The 9,250-nt window shown below is 44.4% G+C and overlaps 1 pseudogene; it reads left to right on the top strand.

Annotated features, from left to right (window-relative positions):
* Positions 1-250: 250 nt before the first annotated feature.
* Positions 251-7,751, top strand: LOC131925389 (uncharacterized protein C2orf78 homolog; annotated as a pseudogene).
* The last annotated feature ends 1,499 nt before the right edge of the window (positions 7,752-9,250 follow it).

The raw sequence follows: 9,250 nt of genomic DNA, 5'->3' as shown, positions 1-9,250 counted from the left end.
AGGTATGAGAAGCTGTCTAAGGTTCTCCATCTTTAAACATTTCTGTCCTGGGGCACAGATGTGAGGTAGTGCCACAGCAAGTACAAGAACAAGACAAAGCAGGGCAAAGAAGGGTGTTGTCTAGATCAGAGCAAGGGTCAACGTGGATCAACTAGGAAGTCCATGCCCACACAGTTAGAACAGGCAGTTCATCAAATGAGTGTCATCCTATCCATTACCAAGAATCACTCTGAACCATTTTGTTTGGGATATGAGAGGGAACATAAGTCTTAGACTCTCCCAGACAGTACAAACTGACAATAACACAGCTCCCCACAGGAAACTAGGTTTCCTTCTCACCATTTTTCCTACTGTCCTCTTGCTTCCTACAGAAAATTTCCAAAGTGCACCTTTCTTTGGGATAGAATGTACTCTGCAGCCCTCTGTGCCAGTGCTGAGGAATACCAAGCCCTTAGCAGGAAGTGTGTGCAACTTCTCCAGGGTCTCTACCCCAGCTGTGAGTTTAGCATGGCTCCTGCCATCAGACTCCAGCACTTGTTGCCAGCAGCTCATGGACAGTGCCTACCCCTACCTACCAGCTGGCATGACCATTGTGACTGCACTGACTGACCAGGGCCAGAGCTCTGGCTCAGCACTCTCCTATCCAGGTGTTCTCCAGTGGGATCCCATGAGAAGTACTGACAGGAGGGAAGCTGCTTTCTGGGGCTTCACTGTAACTATCACTGACCAAAATACTACATTCTCCTTGTCTGTGACAGCCCAGGGTGATAATATTTTAGATCCCAATGCCTTAGTCCTTTCCTGTCCAACACTTTCTGCCAACCTTGTTCAGGCCACACCATCACAGGTGTCAAATCAAGGATACAGCCTGGCACCTTCCCACCAGGAGTGCAGCCAGGTCTATTACTATAATCACAAGAGCCTAAGACCCCTGATAGCTGGGGAACTTGGGAAATGCCTGCAAGCCTGTGGCTCTGTGTCCTCTTCTGGGAGTCAGGCCTCCACCACACAACTGCACATGGTGATGATCCTAAAGGAGATTCAGCCAATGATTTCCAAACACCTTTCTCCACCTCTGCCATCTACTATCCCACATCTGCTCAAGGCATGCCAGACAGCAGTCTTCAAGGTGAGTAAGGAGGGAAAGGAGTGAGGTCAGCACACAAAGGAGACACAGCTCTACCTTTCATCAGTGGATGTCCACGTGGAGGAAGAATGGGAGTCCTGAGAGCTTAGCCCTGGCTCTGGATCACCATTCCCATCTTCAGTCTCTAAAATGAGAGACATTGCAGGATAGGGAGTAACATCCATCCTTCATTAAGACATGTCCAAGGACCATAATACAGGCACACATGTCACTGCCTAAGCTAATCAGTCCAATGCACCATCACACTACAATCTAGGGTTCTAGAAGACATCAAGAATTTTATACTTTGGTAGCACTTTATATTCCATGAGATTAAATCCAACAACTGAGCAACACAACTCCAAATGCCACCCCCCGTTTCTCTGTCTCTCTGTCTCCGTGTGTGTGTGTGTGTGTGTGTGTGTGTGTGTGTCTCTAGCTCTTACTCTTTCTCTTTCCCTTGCTGTCTCTTCTCTTTATCTCTTTCTCTTTCTCTGTGATTCTTCAGTGATGACCCAAGTCCTTGATCATGTACACATGTTCTCTTCAACAAAGTCATGCTCAAGACACAAAATTTCAATGTCTTCTTGTAATTTTCATGTCCCTTATAAAAAGTCTATGAAATGGGGGCTTGAGGAAAGTTGGAGATCTTAAACAGCTTGCATTTCAGTAGTGAAGGGCTTGGTTTGCACACCTAAACCCACATAAAAGTCCAAACTTATGAGGCATATGAGTAATGCTCCTATCTAAAAGAAGCTGGCAGATTCAGTAAACTTCGGAAATAGGCACTGTTTCAAAGACAAAAGGGAGGGCAAGGAAGGACCACACACCAAGGGAAGTCTGTAACCTCTGCATGATCACTATGCATGCACCCACCACACAAACACCAAGGAATACACAAACATCTGAGAAAACAAGACATTGCATGGTCACCAGAAACAACTGAATAATTACTAAGTATCTGTAAACAGAGATTCTACAGTTGCCACTCAAGCAGAGTTCATAGGAATTCCTCGCCCACTGCTGCAGGAGCCTGAGTGCTGAGGTGCACAGAAAGAAGGAAATCATGTCACTTACCAGGCACTGACTCCTTCCTTGACTCTTTTTCAGTGGTGGAAATGGAGATGGCCCTTGGATTGACACCTTCAGGCCAGACACTCTGTCTGCTGCAGAGTCCTGACCTCTGAAATGCCTGAACCCAGGATGCTCAGATGAAGACACCACCTGTTGATGGAGACAGGTCATTAACTGCCCTCATTCACAGTCCTTCAGAATTCCTGGCCTTGTGTCCAGCTCCATACCAGTAACAAACAGAATAAGAATGTGGCAGAGATGACTGCTAAGCAATCAAAGTCTCCAAATGCCTATGAGGACAAAAAAAAAAAATCAAGGCTCATCACTCCTTCCTTTAGCAAACCACAACATGCCACAGCCCCTGAACTACACTGACACTAAGAAACTAAGGCAGAAGCCAGCTTCTGATAATGCCATCTTGGGAAACAATAGCCTTGGTCTAGAAGAGACTGGGTCTCTGCAGAGTGGTATGGTCTCAAGCACTGACTTGGAAGACATGACTACAGTGGTGTCAGATACTCACCTTCTCCAACTTTTAAACTCCCTCACTGACCTAGACCACTGAGAAAATCCCACAGCAATCCATTCCAAAGATTCCACAGTCATCAGGAGGGATCAGGCCCAGGAACGCTCCAGCATCATCAGACTCTCTGAACAGGTGAGCAAGAAAGACCAGAAAGTATCTCATCTGCTTCATGGAGTTCTTCAGGCCCAAAACCAGCACCAGGACCTGGTGGAGGGTGGAGAGGCTGGGCCCATGCTGGGGCCAGTGAAGGGGCTACTGACAACATAGACAACAAACACTTGGAGGGAATAGCTCAGAAATCTGCACCCAGCAGGCCCAGGGTAGCTAGGGTGCAGAGGCAAGACAGGACCAAGAGGACGAGAGAAAAAATTTCAGCAAAACACATCAGCTGAAGCCATCATGTCACAGAGTCAAGACACAAGAGAAGCCTACCATCCCCAAGGCCAAGAGGGAGAGGAATCCACCTGAGCTAATGGCAGCTTTAAAAAGCCTCAAACTCACCACAGCATGCACATGCTGGCATCCTTTAGGTCTTTCACCCACTGGGGAAGAAGAGAAGAAAACTGGCATCTCCTCCTCCAGGGCTCTGCTAAACTTCAGCAGCAACAAAGATCCCAGAACAGAACCAGCCAATACATCACTACAGGATGTTCCCTGTGATGGCGGAGGCCCTATTAAAACCCTGGGCAATGCTCAGAGACCAGAGAGCAAGGAGTATCTGTCTCCATCTCACTATGAGCTGCCCCCATCTGGGAAGGTCATGTTAGTACCTCTGACTTTCCTACTCCTGCACAAGCCTCAAGCCAGACCTGTTTCTAAAAAGCCTCTCTCCCTGGTTTCTTGCAGGCCCACCTCTGTTTACCCTGTGAGGCCTCATTCATACTCAGCTCAGCCTAACACACTCAAGCCATCCCAACCAGCTCCTGCCATCATATCTTTGATGGCCTCTGACAAGCCAGCTCTGCTGATTTCCACCAGTCCCACAAGTCCTCACATAACCAACCCCATGCAGTCTTGCACTGGGCCTCAGCCAGCTGCCTCTAGGCCTGTACCCTACAGACCATCTGCTCACACTTTACTCCAGAAGGAGCTTGTTTCTGCTGCCAGGAACAAGGCCCTATCACCTCCTAAACCTCAAACCCAATATCTGCTGCAGGACTTCAGCTTCCAACCATTTCCATGAAGGAAAATCCACATTCTAGGGCCAGTCATCTCACAGCCCATCACAGAAGAGCAGAGGACAGAGAGGGAGGCCATGAAGAGGCAGGCTCAACAGGAGAGAGAGAATGCTGCCAAGTACACCTCTCTGGGAAAACTGCAGCTTTTCCTTCAGAGGGAGAAGGATATGGAAATTTCTAGATATTATGGTATGTCATATAAGTGCTGGCCTAGTCTTTGGAATACAGTGTTATTCAATGTAGACAAGGTGAGATATAGATACGGATATACATGTATACATTGGATTGAAAGACTTGGGTAAATGTGTAGGTATGTAGGTACATATGCAGTTAAGGAGATTAATATGTAGATCCAAGGATTTATACAATTTATATAAATTGTCATACATAGTTTCCATACTTGTAAATATTTGAAGACACTAAAAGTGACTGGAGAAGATAAGTTTATTAGGGTGCACAATATATAAGGATAATTTCTCTTGGTCATCCATGGCTATTTTTCTAAGTTTAAATTTTATTTATGTGTATGGGTGTTTTGCCTGCATGAAGATGTGTACTACATGTGTGCCTACTGCCCACTGAGGTCAGAAGAGGGCACTGGATCCCCTGGAACTGGAGTTTGACAGTTGTGAGTTGCTATATAGTGTTGGGGATCAAATGATGAAATTCTGGTTTTCTGGAAGAGCGGTGAGCTCTTAACTTCTGAGACAACTCTCCAAGATCCCAAGCATAGCTACTTTTTTATTCTTTAATTCTTTTTAGCCAACTCTTACATTTTCCCCCCAAAAGAATAAGACCTAATAAGAAGTCCCACACCTAGCTATTGGCAATTGATGACTGCTGAAGGGAGGTGGGGGGTGAGGACAGTTTCCTTTAGGAATGCAACTGGGGTGGTGGTGGCACATGCTTTTAATCCCAGCACTTGGGAGGCAGAGGCAGGCGGGAAAAAAAGTGACTGAAGAAACTAAAGTCAGTTATTTCATCCATTAGTAAGTGTATATAGAGGGCATTGGTGGTTTCTTCATACCTTTCTATTGTTCATTTAAGTTGGCAAAGTAGTAATATATGTTACATAAATACTTCATATGCTATAAATCACTGGTAGTGTTTATTTTAGGTAAAAGTAATTAGCCAAAATCTGTATGGTAATAAAATTTTTCTACTTGACTTTTATTTTCATTATACTGGTTTTTGAACTTGGTATGTTTCCTATAGTGAACACACTCCTGCTCTTATCACACTTTCTCCCATTTCAAACCACTTGCCCCAGTCCTTTAATCATTACTAGTCTTGGGCAGAGCTCCTCCTGAAATTTCATGAAATGAAATACAGGATTCCTTAAAAAGAAAATATACAAGGTTGACTATCTTCCTAAGAAGGGTTTCATTTCATAACTATGTTTGTCTCATGTTGTATCCATCTTGAAATCATCCATTTAATAACTTTAATTTAGTGTGTGTGTGTGTTTGTGTGTGTCTGTGTGTGTGTGTGTGTGTGTGTGTGTGTCCTCTATCTGAATTCCTGTAGAACACGTGTGTGGAGTACCCAAAGAGGGCATCAGATCTCTGGACTCTGGAACTAAGAGAGCTTGAAAGCCACCAGGAGGTGCTCTGAAGTAAGCCTGGGAACTCTGCAAGTAAAACATGTTCTTATCTACTGAACCATTTCATCGAGCCTGAGTTGAATCCACATACTGCAAACAACATAACTTCATTTTCCCTATGGCTGAAAACACTTCACTTTCTTCAGACAGCCCATTTTCTTCACCCATGGCAATGCTGTTGGACACCATGCTTGGTTTTCTAATGTAATACAGGTGGTGCTGCAATCAACACTGATGGGCAAGTACCTCTCTAATATATAGAGTTCTTTGGAAAGGCATATATGGACCATGTGATGGGCCAGGTTTTTGCTTTTGGAGGACCCTCCACGCTGACATCCAACCAGGCTTGGAAAACTTCCCTTCCCCTAAAGCACTGTATAGCAGTCCTTTCTGTGAACTGTCTCAGCGAAGTCTGTCATTTCTTTTCTAGTTGGCCTTGAGTGGCATCTAGGAGGTTCACTATGAATTTCCCTGATTCCTCCTCAATCTGAACCTTTGTATGTGTTCACTCTCCTTATTAAATTGTGGAGGACTGTCTTTTTCTTTTCCCTTTACTACTTGGGTTGCCTTCTTTCTTATGATTTATATATTTTATCTAATTCTAAATAATCTAGATATTAATCATCTTACTGAGGTAGCAATAGCAAAGATGTCCTCCTATTCCCTAGGATCCCCACTCAAATAACTTTTTTTCTGCCAATAAAAGCTTTACTTCCCTGAGAGACCATCTGTCAACTACAGCCAGGATTTCTGAGTGGCTGGTGTGTTGCTCCATTCTGGCCTGTCTGTGAACATTCAACACTTTCGCATACTCTGTGCTCTCATACTGTCAGGGTTACTCACACTATTACCTCTGAGGCATTTGACATTTCATTTTTCAGGGTGACACATAGGAAATACAACTCATTTATTTATTAATTTGCTTTTAGATTTTTGAGACAGGATCTCTCTGCATAAGCCTGAATATTCAGGAACTACCTATGTTGATCAGGCTAGCCTTGAACTCACAAACATCAGCTTGCCTCTACCTCAGCCACTACCTCTGCCTCCGCCTATGACACTGCCTCAGTCTCTTCAATTGCCCTGGTACTGATCCTGCCTCAAGAGTGCTGAGACTAAAGGAATGCTCACACAAACTAAATGGAATCAAGTTTCTTTCTGTCTATGTGGATATCCAAGTTTCCCAGCATGATTGAATGAAGAGGACCTGTGTAAGCCAAGGTGCATAATTGGTACCTACCCAAAATCTGAAGAGATTTAAATGAATGTGTTTACAACAGGAACTCAACTCAGACTTATGTTTCTGAAAATCTACAGCTAAAGCAGAGATCCTGAGAACGTCCTCCCTGCCGTTGTAGGGGCCTAAGTGCAGAGGTGCACTGAGAGAAGGGGGCATCCCACTTACCAGGTACAGACTTCTTCCTTGACTCTTTTCAGTGGTGCAAAGGGAGGCTTCTCTGGGAATGACACCTCAATCCAGACACTCCCTCTCCTGCACAACAGAATTCTGCTACTCCTACACCCTGGATTCCCAGATGAGGACACCACCTGTTGATGGGGACAAGTCATCAACTGCCACCATCCATAACCTTCAGAATTCCTGGCACTGCCACAAGCTCCATGCCTGGAACAAACAGAGAATGACAACCTGCATGAGATGGAAACCAATCTATCAATGCCTCTGGATGCCTATAAGTGCATGAAAGAACACCAAGACCCATCTCTCCTCCCTTTAGCACACCCCAACATGCAGCATCCCTTGTACTTCACTGATGCTGGGAGCCTAGGGCAGAAGCTTGTCTCTGTCAATGCCACTTAGGGAAGTATCAGTCTTGGTCAAGATGAGCTGGGGCATGCACAGTGCATTGGCCTCCAGCATGGACTTTGCACACATGATTGCTCTGGTGGCGGATATTCACCTACCCCAGCTGCTCAACTCCCTCACTGAACTAAACCATTCCAAGATCCCACAGCCTCCCCATCCAAAGACTCCACAGTCATCAGGAGCAATCAGGCTCAATAAAGATAAGGTGTCATCAAACCATCATTAAACCAGCTGAGGAAGGACTACAAAGGCTCTAACTGGCTTCATGGAGCTTCTCTGGCCAGAATTCAGTATCAGAACCTGGTGGAGGTAGAGAAGCTGGGGCTGGTATTGTGGTGAGAGAAGGGGCTATTGACAACTTGGCCAAGCAGATGGAGGGCAAAGCTCAGAAAGCCACTCTGCAGGCCCAGCAGACCTAGGGATCATTGGCAAGGGAACTAGAGAAATCAACTCCAAGAAATCTGAAGGAGCTGAAGCCATCAAGTCACAGATCAAGGCAGAAGAATTGCTCACTGTCCCCAAGACCAAGAGAAGCAGAATCCACCTAAGCTTAGCCATGATATCTTTCAAAAGCCTCAAACCCACCTCAGCGTGCACATGCTGGAGTCTGTGAAGGTCTTTCACCAACTGTCAAAAAAAGGGTGAGAAGAAAACTAGCATCTCCTGAACTTTTAACTCCTTGGGCTACTCTGTGCTCTAATAGTATCAGAGTTTGTTATACTTTGGCCTCTGAGACATTTGGCATTATCTTCTTCCAGGGGTACATACAGTAAACAGAATTCATTTATTTATTAACTCACTTTCAGTTTCTTGAGACAGGGACCCTCTCCATAGCCCTGCATGTCCTGGAACTGGTTATATTGACCAGGCAGCATTGAACTCACAAAGATCTTCCTACCTCTGCCTCCTGCTCTTCCCCTGCCTGAAGAGGGATAAGACTAAAGGAATGTTCCAACAAGCCAAATGGTATCAAGATTCTTTTTGTACATGTGGATAACCGTGTTTCCCAGCATGGCTTAATGAAGACGCCACGCGTACTCCAGGGTGCATTTTTCATTCCTACCTAAAATCCAAAGAGACTTAACTGCATGTGTTTACAACTGGAACTTAACTGGGATTCATTTTTTTCTGACAATCTGCCTTGTTTCAGTTGTAGGCTGTACTTGCCACCTGACCTCATATGAGGTGTGCTCATGCTATCCTGGGTATTTTGTGCTCTTGTGGTAAAGTTATGATTGTTTTTCTACTTCTGGGAAGTAGGACATCAAAATTTTACTTAGGGATTGTGTTCAAGCTGTCCATAGATATTCATGGTATATCTTACTTCACAATATCTAACCCCCAACTACTGTGTAGGCCCCTAATTGTCCATTCTAACAAGGACTATGTCCAGAGTCGCCCAATTAGAAAATGTTAACAAACCCACCATGAAAAGATACCACCACCTGTGTGCAATGATCCTCACAGGAAAAAGTTTGCTCACAAAAGAATGAAGGAAAGCAATAGGTTCAGGAGGCCTCTGGTTTTATCACTCTCTTTGCAAGGTTTTAACTACAGAGTTGGACACTGCCATGAGACTGCTGTGCTTCACTCTACAACTTAGGTGCAATAGAAAGCATTTGGATGGATATCTTCTAACCTGGATACTATTATTTTAATCTTTATGTTTTCAAATTAAGTATCTCATAGAATAATCCTTATTAAATAAGCTCAGGAAGCATTTTTCATATTTAAGCAATTAACATATTGCTTTACTTTATTGAATTCTTCTCAGTGACTATTAATTCTCATTCTACTATTCACTGAACACGTTTTTTTAAACTGCGCATTGTATACTGAGCCAAGTAACCTGGTGACCTAGACTTACTCATCCCTTACCTCTAACTCAAACCTTAGCAATTTTTATGCTCCACAGCAT

This window comes from Peromyscus eremicus, chromosome 1 (assembly GCF_949786415.1).
Source record: "Peromyscus eremicus chromosome 1, PerEre_H2_v1, whole genome shotgun sequence".
Lineage (NCBI taxonomy): Eukaryota > Metazoa > Chordata > Mammalia > Rodentia > Cricetidae > Peromyscus > Peromyscus eremicus.
The sequence above is the reverse complement of the archived record's forward strand: the minus strand, read 5'-3'. Positions and strand labels throughout refer to the sequence as shown.